This window comes from Podarcis melisellensis, assembly GCF_964234715.1.
Source record: "Podarcis melisellensis genome assembly, chromosome: 2".
Classification (NCBI taxonomy): Eukaryota; Metazoa; Chordata; class Lepidosauria; order Squamata; family Lacertidae; genus Podarcis; species Podarcis melisellensis.
Genome location: NC_138529.1, coordinates 106,368,954 through 106,386,053, shown reverse-complemented (window position 1 = coordinate 106,386,053; position 17,100 = coordinate 106,368,954). Strand labels below are relative to the sequence as shown.

Genomic DNA, 17,100 nt, shown 5'->3' with positions numbered 1-17,100 from the left:
ATCACATAATCAGATGTGTTTGGCTACGTAACACAATAGAAGGGTCATGCTCACCAATTGGTTGGGATCATCCATGTGACTCATCTAGGAAGAGTCACCCTCATTCTTGCTTGCCTCACTTGATCGCAGCAATGTCATCAGATACCTAATTTGTACCTGCTAAGTGATGACATCCTGTTTTTGCTTTGACCATGACTGGCTACTCTATAGACCCATGTGGCCAATCCAGGGTGGAGAAAGCATAAGAAAACTCTCTCTGAGAGATTATCAAGCCACTACTGTGGCTGTAGAGGCTGATACGGGAGAGACATGTTTGGTGGTTGTTGTTTTTAATATTTTTTATTAGTTTTAGCTTACAAAATTTTAAAATTTTAAAGACATACCACACAGATTATTACACACATATTCTTATTTGGACTCCCTTCAGCTCCTCTGATAATCCTCCGTCGTGTTCACATCTCGCAATTCTTGACTTAATATTGCCTTTACATTTCTTAACAGATCATCTCTCCCTTTCCATTTTTACAATATTTCTTAAATTACTCCTCACAGAACTTCTTGTAAACCTACAAACGTAGTTTGATCATCACAAATACATTTCAGATATTCTGTAAATTTAGTCCAGTCTTCAGTGAATCTCTGGTCCCACCAGTTTCGGATCCTTCCTGTTAGCTTATCCAATTCTGTGTAGTCCATTAGTTTCATCCTCCATTCTTCCAACCTTGGTAATTCTTCTTGCTTCCATTTCTGGGCCAGTAATATTCTTGCTGCAGTTACCGCATATAAGAAAATTTTACAATCTTTTCTGTTTGGGAGAGACATGTTTTGTTGCAGCTAGGGCAAATGAAGGTGTCCGGTTGTGCTGCAGCAGGTGCTTCATGGCACATTTTCTTTCTGCAGTCCTTCCTCCTCTGGTCACTGCTGTTACGCATCAGATCGCATGAAAACGAGCACTTTTGGGCTTGCATATTTCTCTGCTGTTGACTTCCTACCTTCAATTTCTGCCAATCTTTGCCAGAGATAATTCAGTGTGAGAGAGAGCCAGTGTGGTGTAGTGGTTAAGAGCGGTAGTCTCATAATCTGGTGAACCGGGTTCGCGTCTCCACTCCTCCACATGCAGCTGCTGGGTGATCTTGGGCCAGTCATGCTTCTTTGAAGTCTCTCAGCCCCACTCACCTCACAGAGTGTTTGTTGTGGGGGAGGAAGGGAAAGGAGAAAGTTAGCCGCTTTGAGACTCCTTTGGGTAGTGATAAAGCGGGATATCAAATCCAAACTCTTCTTCTAATTCAGATGTGGCTGTTGCAACATGAGGGCACTAGGAGCGTGCCTAAGAAAATCAGGTGATATCGCTCCCATTTATTGATAACCAGTCGTGAAACCGGAAACACCAGATCCTATAAAACAGCCCTCCCCAGCCCCAGCAAGCAACCAGAGCAGGGAAGGGCAGGGCTCCTGTACCTTTAATAGTTGCACTAATTTATGGTAGGTGTCGCTTTAAACTCTCGTCCATGTAAGCTGTCAAAAATTATCCATCTAAATGCCTAAACAGCACCCTTGGGTCCTGTGCATCTGTTTGCTCCACAAATGGCATTGGCACACCACAACATTTATTGCACCATGGGGTGTGTTTCGCCATGCCCGTTTACTGGGTGACATTGCCCAGCTCAGCATTGACAGAAAGGTTGCTGCTTATGGTGGAAGACAGGTAGACAAAACCAGCTGCCACTTCAGATGTCCCAGGATGTTGTTGGTCTTCGTTAGGCTGATGGTGAGGCCAAACTCCCTGTGGGCTCGGGCGAAATGGTCCATTAACCTTGGCAGAGCTTCCTCAGAGTGCGCTGTCATCTGCAAACAACTCTCAGATAAGGACCCGCCGTACTGTCAAAGTCACATTTTACAGATAAAACGAAGAACGCTGGAATACCGACACATTCTCTTATTGTGCATGATGCTGAGGCTCTCTTAAGATTCACTTTAAAGCTGAAATGAAAAATGGAGAGAGAGAGAGAGAGAGAGAGAGAGAGAGAGAGAGAGAGAGAGAGAGAATCAAACTCAAAAAGCTTTTCTTTTTAAGGAACCTGCAAGCACCTCCTCTTGCGGAATGTTTAAAAAGTTAACCTATTAAAGAAAACAGTCAACTTCTTGTGAAGGTTTTGAAGAAATGTGGATCAGTTTGTTTTATTTGAGAGTAAGTTATGTACTGAATTGAATAGGATCCAAATTGCAGCAGTCTGATTGGTCCTAGAACAATAGAATCCAGAATGCAGCAGTCTGATTGGTCCGCTGGAGCCACCTAATCCAACTCCAGATGGAAGTGAATCCGCAACCTGATTGGCCTACAGGAGAATCCCGGAACTGACCAATCACGTGGGGCCCATTGTGTAAATAATGTATATAAAGCAGACATTTCGGGGGAACTTCGATTTCTCACTACTCTGAGCTGAATAAAGAGCATGAAATCCACACTCGACTCTGAGTATACTTCAGAATCCCTGTGTGCTCCTTTAATTATTTTAAGTTTACAAAACTCAAGAGCACGCTCAGAGTCTCTCAGCAGTTAAGGATTAACTGATCTGGAACAAGTTGATCCTGTGTATGTACTTTGCCATAATTACATGTCTAGGACCAAGCTCTGTATAAGCCAACCTTTGCAATAATAATAATAATAGTAATCCCCACAACAGCAAGCTGGGAATGGACTTCAACTCAGTGGATATGCACGCAGATGGTACTAGGTACAATTGCCACTGGCATGTCCAGGTTGAGCTGGGAATGCCGCCCCCATCCGAAATCTTGGTGAGCCCTGCCAGTCAGTGTAGACAATATGGATTTAAATGGACCCAGAGTCAAACAGCTTCCTATGTTCCACAAGGTGGTCCACTGGAAATCAGAGCATGGTTTATTGGTAGGCTGCCTTCTGCTCACTTCTGTGTTATGCTCAGTGCATTATTTGCCCAAGTCTTCCTTGGGAAACACAAAAGGAGATTCCCTAGATTACTCAATAACCTGTGATTGCCTTATCACCTTCCGTTTGGGGTGGTGAGAAAAGGCCATGATCCATGATGCTATGTCACATGATAAACTAGGCTCTGTGTAGTTTCGTTCCATTTGTGGTTTCCCAGTATGCAAGTATGTTGTCTGGCATCTTGACAATCTTCTTTCGTCGTTTAGATTTCTTTAAAAATAACAAACAGTTGTCAGGGAAGGCTTGAAAATGTTTGGGTTGCATCTTGGCAGAGGAAGATCAGGAAACAAGTGCAAAAGGGGTTGTGCAATGTTCACTGTTTTGGGCAGTGGGAAGGGGGGAACTCCAAGAATTTGTGCCGCTCTATGCTGCTGTTCTTAAAAAGCAGAGACATCACCTTGTCAACAAAGGTTCGTATAGTCAAAGCTATGGTTTTCCCAGTAGTGATGTATGGAAGTGAGAGCTGGACCATAAAGAAGGCTGATCTCCGAAGAATTGATGCTTTTGAATTATGGTGCTGGAGGAGACTAGAGAGTCCCATGGACTGCAAGAAGATCAAACCCCATGGACCAGAGCACGCCAGGCACTCCTGTCTTCCACTGCCTCCCGCAGTTTGGTCAATCTCATGCTGGTAGCTTCGAGAACACTGTCCAACCATCTCGTCCTCTGTCGTCCCCTTCTCCTTGTGCCCTCCATCTTTCCCAACACCAGGGTCTTTTCCAGGGAGTCTTCTTTTCTCATGAGGTGCCCAAAGTATTGGAGCCTCAGCTTCACGATCTGTCCTTCCAGTGAGCACTCAGGGCTGATTTCCTTAAGAATGGAGAGGTTTGATCTCTTGCAGTCCATGGGACTCTCTAGAGTCTCCTCCAGCATCGTAAGTTTCCCCTGTTCCAAACTTGGTCCAGAGGCTCCTACTGCCAGCTGAGAGAGCTGGTGAGCATGGACCAAGCTGGACCCTAGGCCACATGACTCAGTCTCTCCTTGTCCCATCCCACTCCCAAAATGCTTCTTTTGGGGGGGATTTATGCTGCTGTAAATCATGCTGACGTAAGATTTTCTGGCAAAATGCTGAGCTGGGGTGATGGACTTATACCAGCATAGCAGACCTTCCAAGTGTCCTTATTTCCCAGGGACAGTCCTGAATTTACAGAAGCTGTCCCAGTTTCAGATTTGATCCCAGAATGTCCTGCTTTTCCTTAAAGGTAAAGGTAAAGGGACCTCTGACCATTGGGTCCAGCCGTGGCCGACTCTGGGGTTGCGGCGCTCATCTCGCTTTATTGGCTGAGGGAGCCGGCGTACAGCTTCCAGCTCATGTGGCCAGCATGACTAAGCCGCTTCTGGAGAACCAGAGCAGCGCACGGAAATGCTGTTTACCTTCCTGCCAGAGCGGTACCTATTTATCTACTTGCACTTTGACGTGCTTTCGAACTGCTAGGTTGGCAGGAGCAGGGACCGAGCAATGGGAGCTCACCCCGACCTTCTGATCGGCAAGTCCTAGGCTCTGTGGTTTAACCCACAGCGCCACCCGCTTTTCCTTAGGACATCCCTATTTTCATCAGAGAAATGTTGAAGGGTTTTATGTACTGAGCTAGGATCCTAGAACAATAGGCAGGTAGAATCCTAGCATGCAACAACCAGATTGGCCTGCAGGAGCAGCCCAATCAGGCCCCAGGAGGAAGTTTATCAGCCTATTGGGTCGGGAGGATCCTAGAATGCAACAACAGTCCAATCAGGCTCCAGGAGGGAAGTAGAGTCAGCCAATCAAACGGAACCCATTGTGTAAATAATGTATATAAAGCCTGAGGTTTGGGGGGGGGGGCGGCGAAGGGATTCAGTTTGCTCAGCACATAACAATGGGTATGGCATAGGTTCTGCAGTTAGGATTGCTCTGTTATAATATCTGAGTTATTCCCTCATCCCTGATTTACATGGATTGCAGAGCAATTGTACATGTGAAAACCAGCTCCTGGAAGGGCTTCTCTGAAAGACAAACATCTCCTTGCATGGAGATGCAGTGATAGGGAAAAGATGTCAGATGGCTATTGGTGTCACACCAGCAGCTAAGAACCCAGGAATCCTGCTGGATATTCAAAAACCCCTGAGGCAAGCCACACAACCTCATTTGATAGGAAGATTTTTATAAAATGAGCCACCGTCTAGCTGATTGCACCTCTCACAAGGCACCTCTCACAAACCTCAACTGACTTTTAACAAGCTCTAGCAAACCTCTGGGAGATCAGGAGGCACCTCGCTGGGGGGAATTAACATCATCAATTATCTTGCTAATTGCTCCCCCACAATGCAGGTGCCCTTTTCCCTAAGGCACTGGCCCTCTTACCTCATCTTATCAGAAATCAAAGAGGCACAGGTAAGCCGTGATCATGGGAGGGAGAATTCTTGCATCTCTGGTTGTGTTGTGATTATGCAACGGGACGTTCCAGAAAGCCTGACATTTCTGGTCTTACCGGAATGTCGCAGCTGAAACATCGGGCCTTACATAAGGGCCTGTGAGAGTGCGTCACCTGTTCCACAAAAGACCAATGTTGAGAGGAAAGTGAGTCAGGGCAGCTGACAGAAAGGGGAGCCAGGAACAAAGGGGACAGAGCACTGGGGGTGGCAGAGCTAAATAATAAAAACGAAACATGCGCCATTGTTCATAAAGCTCTTCCTGTCTGGGTGTCCACCACCTGCCCAGATTTTAACTTGTCTCAATTAATTTTAAGATGTTTTTTTAATTAATTGATGTCAGTTTTTATGCATATTGTGTTGCTTTTATGATGTTAGCCGCTCTGAGCCCGGCCTCAGCTGGGAGGGCGGGCTACAAATAAAATTTTATTATTATTAGTAGTAGTAATAGTATAATAAATTTTATTTATACACCGCCCTCCCCAGCCAAGACCAGGCTCAGGGCGGCTAACAACCAATAATAAAACAAGTTGATTGAAATACAACTTAAAAACAAGATTAAAATACAACATTAAAACATTAAAATGCATCCTCATCACAGGAGGAGAAAGGAAAAAGAAAAAAAGAGGGGGAGGGAGTCAAATTGATTCCAAGCCAAAGGCCAGGCGGAACAACTCTGTGTTACAGACCCTGCGGAAAGAAATCAGGTCCTGCAGGGCCCTGGTCTTATGAGACAGAGCGTTCCACCAGGCCGGAGCCAGTGTAGAAAAGGCCCTGGCTCTGGTTGAAGCTAATCTAACTTCCTTAGGGACCGGGCCCTCTAGGGTGTTGCTATTTATGGACCTTAAGGTCCTCCGTGGGGCATACCGGGAGAGGTGGTCCCGTAGGTAAGAGGGTCCTATTGTTGTTGTTGTTGTTGTTGTTAATTGGTGGACCCAATGGGCAGCCAGATCTGCCCAGGAAGAGGCTGCAAGCTGCAGTCATCATCCTCAGTTATTTGGATGTTGGTTTCCATTGTAAACCAATCTCAAGGCGGCTCACAGCACTACAAATTTTACCTAATTCACCAGCCCCTCTTTACCCTGCCCTCTGACACTTGAGATGTACATCTTTTAGGAGCCACCCTATACTTGTGGCTGCAATTTGTTGAAACCGATTTACATGTTGTCTTCTAAATTGTCGCCGCATGCCCTAGGACCTTAGGGCAAAGGGTGTGTAAGAAATTAATCACAACAACAACAGTGACAAGACGAGTCGAAAAGGGAAACAACCGTAAACAACAGGCTAGTGGAAACCTCTCGTATTAATAAATATGCAGTAAAATCGGGCAGTCCACCGCTGGAAAGCTTAATGATAAAAATACATAATCCGGAGAGCAGCAAAAAAAATAATTAATTAAAAATGCATCCCTCAAACTTAATATTGATCCCAGGAAAAGGCCTTAAAGTAAATAACCCCATGATGGGGCTACCTGATTGGTAGCCATATTTGTAGGTGGAGTCAGTCGAGGCCACACCCTCCCAGTCCCAGGCCACAAAGCAGGGAGCAGGTCTCTGGCACCTTTGTCAGGATCCGAGCACAAAAGCATTTTCCCCTCCTGTGGTTTCCAGCAATTGGAATTGGAAACACTACATTTAGGGAAGTTTTTTTATGTTTGATCTTTTATTGTGTTTTTAATATCCTGTTGGAAGCTGCCCAGAGTGGCTGGGGAGGCCCAGTCAGATGGGTGGGGTATAAGTAATAAATTATTATTATTATTATTATTATTATTATTATTATTATTATTATTATTATTATTATATTACTGTCTTTAGCTTTGGAGGCAGTGCACAGCCATAAATGCCAGTAGCCATTGATAACCCCCTCCTCCATGCATTTGCCTTAGTTTTTAGAAAGCCATCTCAGTTGGTGACCATTGCTGCCTCCTGTGGAAGTGAGTTCCATAGTTTAACTGTGTGACAAATTACTTCCTTTTCTTTCTACAGAAGCTTCTAACATTCAGCTTCATGGGATGCGCATGAGTTCGAGCGTTAGGAGATGGTGTTGACCTTTAAAGCCCTAAACGGCCTCGGTCCAGTATACCTGAAGGAGCGTCTCCACCCCCATCGTTCAGCCCGGACACTGAGGTCCAGAGCCGAGGGCCTTCTGGCGGTTCCCTCCCTGCAAGAAGTGAGGTTACAGGGAACCAGGCAGAGGGCCTTCTCGGTGGTGGCACCAGCCCTGTGGAACGCCCTCCCATCAGATGTCAAAGAGATAAACAACTACCAGACATTTAGAAAACATTTGAAGGCAGTCCTGTTCAGGGAAGTTTATAATGTGTGACATTTTGATGTATTTTTAATCTTTAGTTGGAAGCCGCCCAGAGTGGCTGGGGAAAACTAGTCAGATGGGCGGGGTACAAATAATAAATTATTATTATTATTATTAGGAGAGAGGGAGAAGAAATTTTCTCTCACCTCTTTCTCCATGCCCACATACCGACTTTTAGACGACATCTGAAGGCAGCCCTGTTTAGGAAAGCTTTTAATGTTTGAGGCATTACTGTATTTAAATATTGTGTTGGAAGCCGCCCAGAGTAGCTGGGGAAGCCCAGTCAGATGGGCGGGGTATAAATAATAAATTATTATTATTATATTATTATAACCCTTCCCTGTTCTGTTGGATGCAGTGGGATTTACTTCTGAGTAAAGCATGCCTTGTTAGAATTGGGTTGCTGCATATAGCAGCAACAACAACATTTCCCACTTAGTCTTAGTCCTTGAAAGGTAAAGGTACCCCTGCCCGTACAGGCCAGTCTTGACAGACTCTAGGGTTGTGCGCTCATCTCACTCTAGAGGCCGGGAGCCAGCGCTGTCCGCAGACACTTCCGGGTCACGTGGCCAGCATGACGACGCTGCTCCGGCGAACCGGCACCAGAGCAGCACACGGAAACGCCGTTTACCTCCCCGCTATAAAGCAGTACCTATTTATCTACTTGCACTTAGGGGTGCTTTCGAACTGCTAGGTGGGCAGGAGCTGGGACCGAACGACAGGAGCTCACCCCGCCGCGGGGATTCGAACCACCGACCATGTGATCGGCAAGTCCTAGGCGCTGAGGTTTTACCCACAGCGCCACCCGCGTCCCAGTCTTAGTCCTTACCCCATCCAATTTGTTTTGCGTTGCTATTTTAAAGATACTGCAGTATTGCACTGTCTCCTTCAGAATCTCCAGTGCTGCAGGGCAGTGCAGTCTTCCGAGCACTATTTGCGCTACAAATCATCCTCCTCTGTAAATTAGGGTTTCCATTTCCTCCCCCCACCCCAATCTTTCAATAAAGTTGTCAACAATTAAAATTCTGGGCTGGTCATTTCAGAGCCTCAGTGTCTCCGCCTATAAAATGGGCAATAAAACTATCGCCCGAGCGTGCCAGGAAAGTTAATTAGCTGATGTGCAGACGGACGGAGACAGAAATAGCTGTGAGTTATTATTATGGTTGCTGCCTCTGAAGTGAGCTCAAGGGATGGCAAGGGTACTGATCGCTTTCGTGGCATTCCACAGACGTGATACACGAGAGAAGCATTTCCGTCCTGGAAGGAACTAAACAACTGAAGAGGAAGTTTGAAAGCTGCAAATCGGGTTCCTTTGAAAACAATGAGCCATGCAAGGTGCATCGTCAGAGACATAGAAATGACAACATTCATATGCTTATTATTGATGGTTGTGAAGCTTAGCGAAAGCCAGTGCATTCCAAAGATCTGCACCCAGACAAACACAACCCCTTCCCTTATTGCACATCTGAAGAGCCCTGCTGGGAACCCGAGGGTCATTTAGTCCAACCCCCTGCAATGCAGGGATCTTTTGCTCAATGTGGCGCTTGAACCCTGAGCTTAAGAGCGACATACTCTACCGAGATGGAGCATGTGAATCCCAAACTGCAGCCTGCAGAACTCAAAGAGCGATATTAAGACTCAAGTAATTATAATAAGTGGTAGTAGTCATGTAACTGAATTGCAGATGGGGAAATGCAGGTCTCTGCCCCAAGGACAATACAATTTATATATCACCAATAAGGTGGGATGGTGGGGTGAGGCAAAGTTTTAAAAAAGATATATGGGTACAAAGTGCACTTAGGTCTAGTTTCAGTTGTGGGTGATGACTAGCTGGTGACTTAATGGACAAATTTGAGGTGGGATATAATACTTGTATCATCATTTATTCTTCCCTTCCTTTTCATAGAAATACAGTGGTACATCGGGTTAAGTACTTAATTCGTTCCGGAGATCTGCACTTAACCTGAAACTGTTCTTAACCTGAAGCACCACTTTAGCTAATGGAGCCTCCTGCTGCTGCCGCGCCGCCGGAGCATGATTTCTGTTCTCATCCTGAAGCAAAGTTCTTAACCTGAAACATGATTTCTGGGTTAGCAGAGGCTGTAACCTGAAGCGTATGTAACCTGAAGCGTATCTAACCTGAGGTACCACTGTAGCTTCAATTGCTAAATCTTGTCACTTTCACTGTGTATTGTCTGTACTGGGTTTGAAACTGTTCTGACATGTGACATTGTTTTTAATGATTTGCACAGATGGAGTGGTTTTTACTTGTTTATGCTGCATATATGGAATGGTTTAAATAATTTACACACATTGAATTATTTTTTATATGGGATTGCTTTAAAAGGTGGAATTGTTTGTGCATTTATGGGATTGTTTTCATTTTCTTTATTGTTGGTGTTTCTGCAGGGAAATCGCTTTGAGATATTTTATGGGAAGTGAAATCAAATAAGTTTGGTTTTTTTTATTATAAAAAATCATCCTTCTCTCTCTTATGAAGAAGAGAGAATTTGCCATCTCCTTTCATTATATTTCAAATATCTTAGGTTCCATCTTGTTTTTGTAATGTTAAGTTGTTTTAAACAGTGTTTTTAATATTGTGTATTATTGTGTTTTAATGTTCATGTTGTGTTATAACCCACCCTGAGACCTAGGGCAGGGTAATAACTTGTAATAACAATAAAAATAATAATAACCTCTGACATTGCAGCACTCCTTTCTCTGCACTTCCTGTTTCTTCTCTCCAAACTCTCTTCTCTGCTTTGAATTCTTTCTTTCCCTCTGTTTATACACCACCTTTTAACAGCATCAGCAGCTATTGATGCTATTTTAAAGTGGAACATTCTATTCATGGATCTTGTGTGGCACACCTTGTTTAGCCCTTGAGGTTGCAAGCCTGAGGGCAGGGCCCATGAGCTATTTTTGTTTGATGAAATGCACCTCGCCTTTGTGAGTGAGAGCTCCGCACATAAACACTAAGGAACAAGAATTCTAATGAAGCCAGTGAAGGTCTTTGAAGAGGGGGATCATAGGAGAGATGGAGAGATCTCTGGATAATATCTTCTTGAATCATAAAAAGCTTTAATCAAATGTATGGACTGCAAGAAGATCCAACCTATCCATTCTGAAGGAAATCAGCCCTGAGTGCTCACTGGAAGGACAGATTGTGAAGCTGAGGCTCCAATACTTTGGCCACCTCACGAGAAGAGAAGAGAAGAGAAGAGAAGAGAAGAGAAGAGAAGAGAAGACTCCCTGGAAAAGACCCTGATGTTGGGAAAGATGGAGGGCACCAGGAGAAGGGGACGACAGAGGATGAGATGGTTGGACAGTGTTCTCGAAGCTACCAGCATGAGTGTGACCAAACTGCGGGAGGCAGTGGAAGACAGGAGTGCCTGGTGTGCTCTGGTCCGTGGGGTCACGAAGAGTCGGACACGACTAAACAACAACAACAACAATGCTTTTTAAAATTAAAGGTTGATATAGAAGATGACTGCTGGACTCAAATCCCTATCATCCTATGGCTATGCTGGTTGGGGATTATGGGAGTTGGAGTCCAACAACATCTGGACACCACTGCATTGGCTAGCCCTAACCTAAGCCCTGTCTTCGGTTCCTTCCAGACAGTCATCATTTTTTGTGCAGATCTCATCCATTCAGGTAGATGCTGGGAGATGTCCTTCATGCAATAAATGCAGATGTCCTTCATGCAATGGGTCCTTTCATTACCCATTCAGGACCAGGGAGTCCCCCACACCCGCCCACCCCTTGTCCCCCCAAAACAGTACTTCTGTCTTGTCAGGATTCAAGCTCAATCTTTTACATTCTACTCATGTAAAAACACCTCTGGCCCCAACTGTTCCCCTACAAAAAATTTCACTGCACGCCCACTGGAGATAATCATCATGATGATAATCACCATATAACATCTGCACACATTTTGTGCCAAGAAATCAGGAGAAATTGCCTTAATTCATCTGCAATGAGCTTCCTCCATTCTCCTCTTAAGACTGAAGCAAACTGCAGACAGGGCTTATTAATTTAGTAATTGTCCTGCATCTCAAACACAGATTTCTGTTCCCTGCCTTCATACCATATTCTTTATTGTAAACATATTTTTCTGCCTTTAAAAAAGAACGAGGAAGAGTTCTGTGTCATCTGAAAGCTCACATGCTGCAGCAATAAGGTGTGATTGCTACTTACAAATGTGGTGGTTGTTTTATTGTCCCTGAACAATTTCCAGGATGTCAAATTCTGGTCTGGCTACCACACAACACATTTCCACACATAGCAGAATATGCACCTTGCAGTTGACACCCTCTGTTTTGGATGGTAAAAACTGCCGATGCCCAACTCACCTTACAAATATAATTAAACGACACACGGCATGTTCAACAGATTTTGCCTCTGCAATATCATGCTGCAGTTTTGCTTCACCGCCCCCTCAAAGGCACCCTCAGCCTTTGTCCCAAGAAGAAGGAAAATAATTCCTCCTTCGAGCCGGAATCGAACCAGCGACCTAAGGATGACTACAGTAGTGCTCTACAGTCCTCCGCTCTACCAGCTGAGCTATCGAAGGGGTGATGGGAATGCTCTCTGAGTCATTCCTTTTCCCTTCCAGTTTGTGGTTTGCCTAACACTTACAGCACTTGTAGCTTTTCAGTTTAATAATCTGGCCTTGACTCATTTCCTTTAGAATTCCATGTTAATCAGCAGCTTCCACTACGAAAAGAAAAAAGGAATTGCCCCAAGGTTTGGCTGTTGTCTTGCACGTAAGGTTTTGTTTCTGGCCATGCTAATAACAGGTCACACACGACCCCAGGCATGTAAAAGGTAAAGGTAAAGGTACCCCTGCCCGTACGGGCCAGTCTTGCCAGACTCTGGGGTTGTGCCCCAGGCATGTACACACACACAAATGCAAACACAGCCCCCTTTGTCACCTCATCAGCTGAGGAAGAAGGGTAGAGGCCCCCAATTCTTCAGACTATCCATATGGTGAGTGGAGAGATGTGGGGGGTTGTTTCCCTTCCCTGTCATAGTGCTGGGCTGGGGAAATGAGGTTTAACCCTCTCAGCTCAGCTCAGCACCACAATGGGAATGAAAAAGTGTACTGTTTCCATGTGTCTCTGCGTTATTGTTTGTTTGTTCCACTGGCAACTAACTCTTCCCCCACCAGAAAATTGGGTCAGTGACCAGTGAGCAAGTGGGGAAAGGTCAGTGGCTCCCAGTATGTTTCCGAGCACAATTCAAAGTGTTGGTGCTGACCTTTAAAGCCCCAAACATCCTCAGACCTGTATACCCGAAGGAGCGTCTCCACCCCCATCGTTCTGCCTGGACACTGAGGTCCAGCTCCGAGGGCCTTCTGGCGGTTCCCTGACTGCGAGAAGTGAGGTTACAGGGAACCAGGTAGAGAGCCTTCTCGGTAGTGGCGCCCGCCCTGTGGAAAGCCCTCCCATCAGATATCAAGGAAATAAACAACTATCTGACTTTTCTAAAACTGAAGCCCTGTTTAGGGAAATTTTTAATGTTTGATGTTTTATCGTGATTTTAATATTCTGTTGGGAGCCGGCCAGAGTGGCTGGGGAAACCCAGCCAGATGGGCAGGGTATAAATGAATTATTATTATTATTATTATTATTATTATTATTATTATTAGCCCTCAGACTGGCACCCCTCCTTTGTCCCCTAATGTGGTGGGGCAGTCAATCCCACTATGAAACTCCTCAGTATTATACTTATTAGCAAAATTGCACTATTATTATTATTATTATTCGTTTATATAGTAATAAAAACATACCTTCATCCGATAAAGGAAGGGAGAGAGGTAGGGGATCCAAAATCGCATCATCTCAAATAAGGTTCATGGTCTCTGAATCCAAAGTTATCCTGTAGCATCTTTGCACATGTAGATCTGCATATGCCGTCTGTACGTCCACATACAGATTACCAGGGGGTTGTCTTCGATAAGACGCCTTTTCAAATAGTGATAAGACATTAAGGCCAGCAATTCACCAGACAAACGAAGGCTTGGACTTCTTGTTGCAGAACTGCAGGGTCCACCATCAGGGCCCTCCATAGCCCCTGCCGTTGGCGAACTGTTAACTTCCAAAGTGCAGGACCGGCGCTGGTGCAACAACTCTGGGAAGACGCTCCTTGCTTGGCTTCGCTGACCCAGTTCTGGATTCTGCTGGACAATTTCCCCTGCCGGCCCAGACCATCCTGCAAATCCTATCCTGTTCCTGCTGGACATAGAATCATAGACTTGCACAGCTGGAAAGGGACCTCAAGGGTCCAACCCCAATCACAGCTGAAGAACCCCAGGAAGATGGCCATCCAGCCTCTGTTTAGTCTCTGTGACTAGCCTTGCCCTCTGGGTCAGTCCCTCTTCTAGTCTATGGCAACTGTCCATCAACTTGGGGTTGGCCAATGTGGAGATCTATGCAGATCCTCCTCCTGATAAAAATGCAGATGTCTTGAATTGCACGTCCTCCTCCAGCCCACGTTGCTCTTTGATTATATTATCATGTTACAGGATCAAGGTCAGCCCTCCAGGTCTTGATTACACAGGGCTGCTGAGACAAGCCCAAGGCAGTGGACTGCCGGGCCGATTCTGCATTGCTTCTCGTGGATCTGCAATAGCCACACGGCTGTTTCTGACGCAATACATTCAGAGTCTCCTTCAGGGGCTGTAGAACAAGAAATTACCAAATCAGATGCAGAGGTGAGTTCCGAGGAACTGAACCTCTTCCGAGGAAAAAAGAGTCATCACTTTCTCTGAACCGAGGTCAGAGGGTTCCAGAGCCCTAAACTGTTTCAGTTATGGATGCTCTAGCTGAGATTCCTCATTGCAGGGGGTTGGACTAGATGAACCTTGAGGGGGGCAGGGTCCCTTCCGACTCTACAATTCTATGACTCTGTATGTAAAATGTGAACCAGGCTCTTTGCAATAATCAGGGCTACATTTTAGCACCTGAGATGAACCACAAAATGGTGTGGGCGAAGGGGTGAGTGAAGATCTACATCAGGAACAAGGATGGGAGGAGACCAACAGCTTCTCCTATTGGCCAAGAAACCACTGTAGAGGTGGCATTGGGGAGGGGGCAGATCTGGTCTCCAAAGAGTGCACCGCAGGTATTGCTGCCACCAGGGGGCGATGTGCTCCTTGGAGGCTGGATCTGTTGCCCCTATGGATCTTGCCACCTGAAGCAGTCACCTCACCTCGCCTCATGGTTGGACCGGCCTTGGCCATAATTAAGCTCTACAAAATCGCGACCAACTTTTGACCTGGAAAACAGTGTTAAGCTCCCAGCACCAAACACCTATCTTTCCACACCAGCAAATTAAGGTGGGCATTGCTATAATGAGGCTGTTATTGGAACGATACTGGAAAATCTATAAAAAATGTATTTTTTAAAAAAATTAAGAGCTGTGAGAAAGATCAGGACAAGTGATGCCTTTGGGGAAAAGGTGGGCTGAGCACAGCAATTAATGCTTGCAATTTGCTTACCTCCCAGCAAAGCGCTTAATTACTCCCAGCCTGCACCTTCTGCTAATCTGCTGGAAAGGGCAATTTTCTAGGATTACACATATTTGGGCTGAGACAACCTTTTGCTTCCCATAATGAGCACAACAGCACACGTAATTAGGAAACTCTGTAAGCAGGGAACCAACGGCATTTTCCTCCGTTGGATGATTGCATTAATTCTTTGGCCAAATAAGGAAGCTTTCGAACCTTAGCATCACTGGATTGTTGCCAAAGGAGCTCTACTCAGAGTAAACCCATTAAAAGGAGTGGGTGGAATCAGGGCTGGATTTTGGGTTTGATGAGGCCCTAAGCTACAGAAGGTAATGGGGTGCTTTATATGCCCAGCTGTTCTTTGTCAACAACAAATTGTCGCTGTTTTTTGTGTTGAATGTATGCTATATGGTAATTTGTGGACCTAATAGGTATCTAAAGCCATTTGCACATAACAAAACATGTGTTTTATCAAAGTATTTTGGAAATCTACATCTAGTTTTTCCCCTTTACTTTTTCTTTTGGCCCCCAAGAGACCACAACACCTTGGGTAAAGGCTGTTCTCCAACTGGAGCTCTCTCAGGCCAGTGTTTCCCAGTTGTCGGTGTTTACGCTATTTTTTCTTTTGGATTTGCTTTGAGTCTTTCAACTTCTTTTGTTGACCACCAGCATTACGCTTTCCATTCTTAAGTTTGGAATAGAGTAGTTGCTTTGGAAGACGATCATCAGGCGTCCGAACAACATGACCGGTTCAACGAAGTTGATGTTGAAGAATCGTTGCTTCGACACTGGTGATCTTTGCTTCATCTAGCACACTGGTATTAGTTCGCCCATCTTCCCAAGTGATGTTGAATCCGGTCCAGTGAAGCTAAATTAGTCGTGCCCAGGGCTTTTTTTTCAGCCAGAAATCACAGGAACTGAGTTCTGGCACCTGTCAGGTAGATGCCATTGCCATGATAAGAGAACAAGGGAGGCATTCATGGTGAGTTCCAGAACCTCTTTTTCTAGAAAAATAGCACTGGTCATGCTTATTATCTTCAGTGGGTCTCGTCTGAGCAGGACTAGCACTCAATACAACCTACTCCTTCTAAAACTAATTCAGGTGTGGAGTGCCAAGGTAGGAGGACACTTTGCATTGTAAACATCTGAGCGAGATCACTGGTCCATCTAGCTCCATATTGCTTTCAGGTGAGGGTTGCTTCCAGTCCTACCTGGAGATGCTGGGGATTGAAGCTGGGACTCAAGCAGATGCTCTACCACTGAGCTATATCCCGTCTCCAAACCCTAAAGGGTATGGGTCAATGTTCCATCACTGTGTTGACATCTGCTGGTAGATGCAATGCAAAGCAAGGGATGGGGACAACAGTCCCCTTTCAATCCATTGGCATCAGATGTCCTTTTCAGTAACATGAGCCAGAATATCATATGCATTTTCTCCCTACAACCCCCTTTTGAACCCAGGCCTTTTGCTTCCTGAGGCTGACAGCAGTATAGGGTTTCCCCAGCTCCCCCAATTCCAATACAGAAGCTCACCCTATTGGCAACTGAATCTTAGGCTTGTTGTTGTTTAGTCGTTTAGTCATGTCCAACTCTTCGTGACCCCATGGACCAGAGCACGCCAGGCACTCCTGTCTTCCACTGCCTCCCAGTTTGCTCAAACTCATGTTTGTAGCTTCGAGAACACTGTCCAACCATCTCGTCCTCTGTCGTCCCCTTCTCCTTGTGCCCCCCATCTTTCCCAACATCAGGGTCTTTTCCAGGGAGTCTTCTCTTCTCATGAGGTGGCCAAAGTATTGGAGCCTCAGCTTCAGGATCTTTCCTTCCAGTGAGCACTCAGGGCTGATTTCCTTCAGAATGGATAGGTTTGATCTTCTTGCAGCCCATGGGACTCTCAATAGTCTCCTCC

At 45.4% G+C, this 17,100-nt stretch overlaps 1 long non-coding RNA gene across 1 annotated transcript; it reads right to left on the bottom strand.

The window, feature by feature from the left end:
- Positions 1-1,443: 1,443 nt before the first annotated feature.
- Positions 1,444-13,971, bottom strand: LOC309365389. Its single transcript, XR_014166093.1, has 2 exons — positions 13,476-13,971; positions 1,444-1,980 (listed from the first exon to the last, which is right to left on the bottom strand). It is a non-coding gene; the product is annotated as an uncharacterized lncRNA (long non-coding RNA).
- Positions 13,972-17,100: the final 3,129 nt, after the last annotated feature.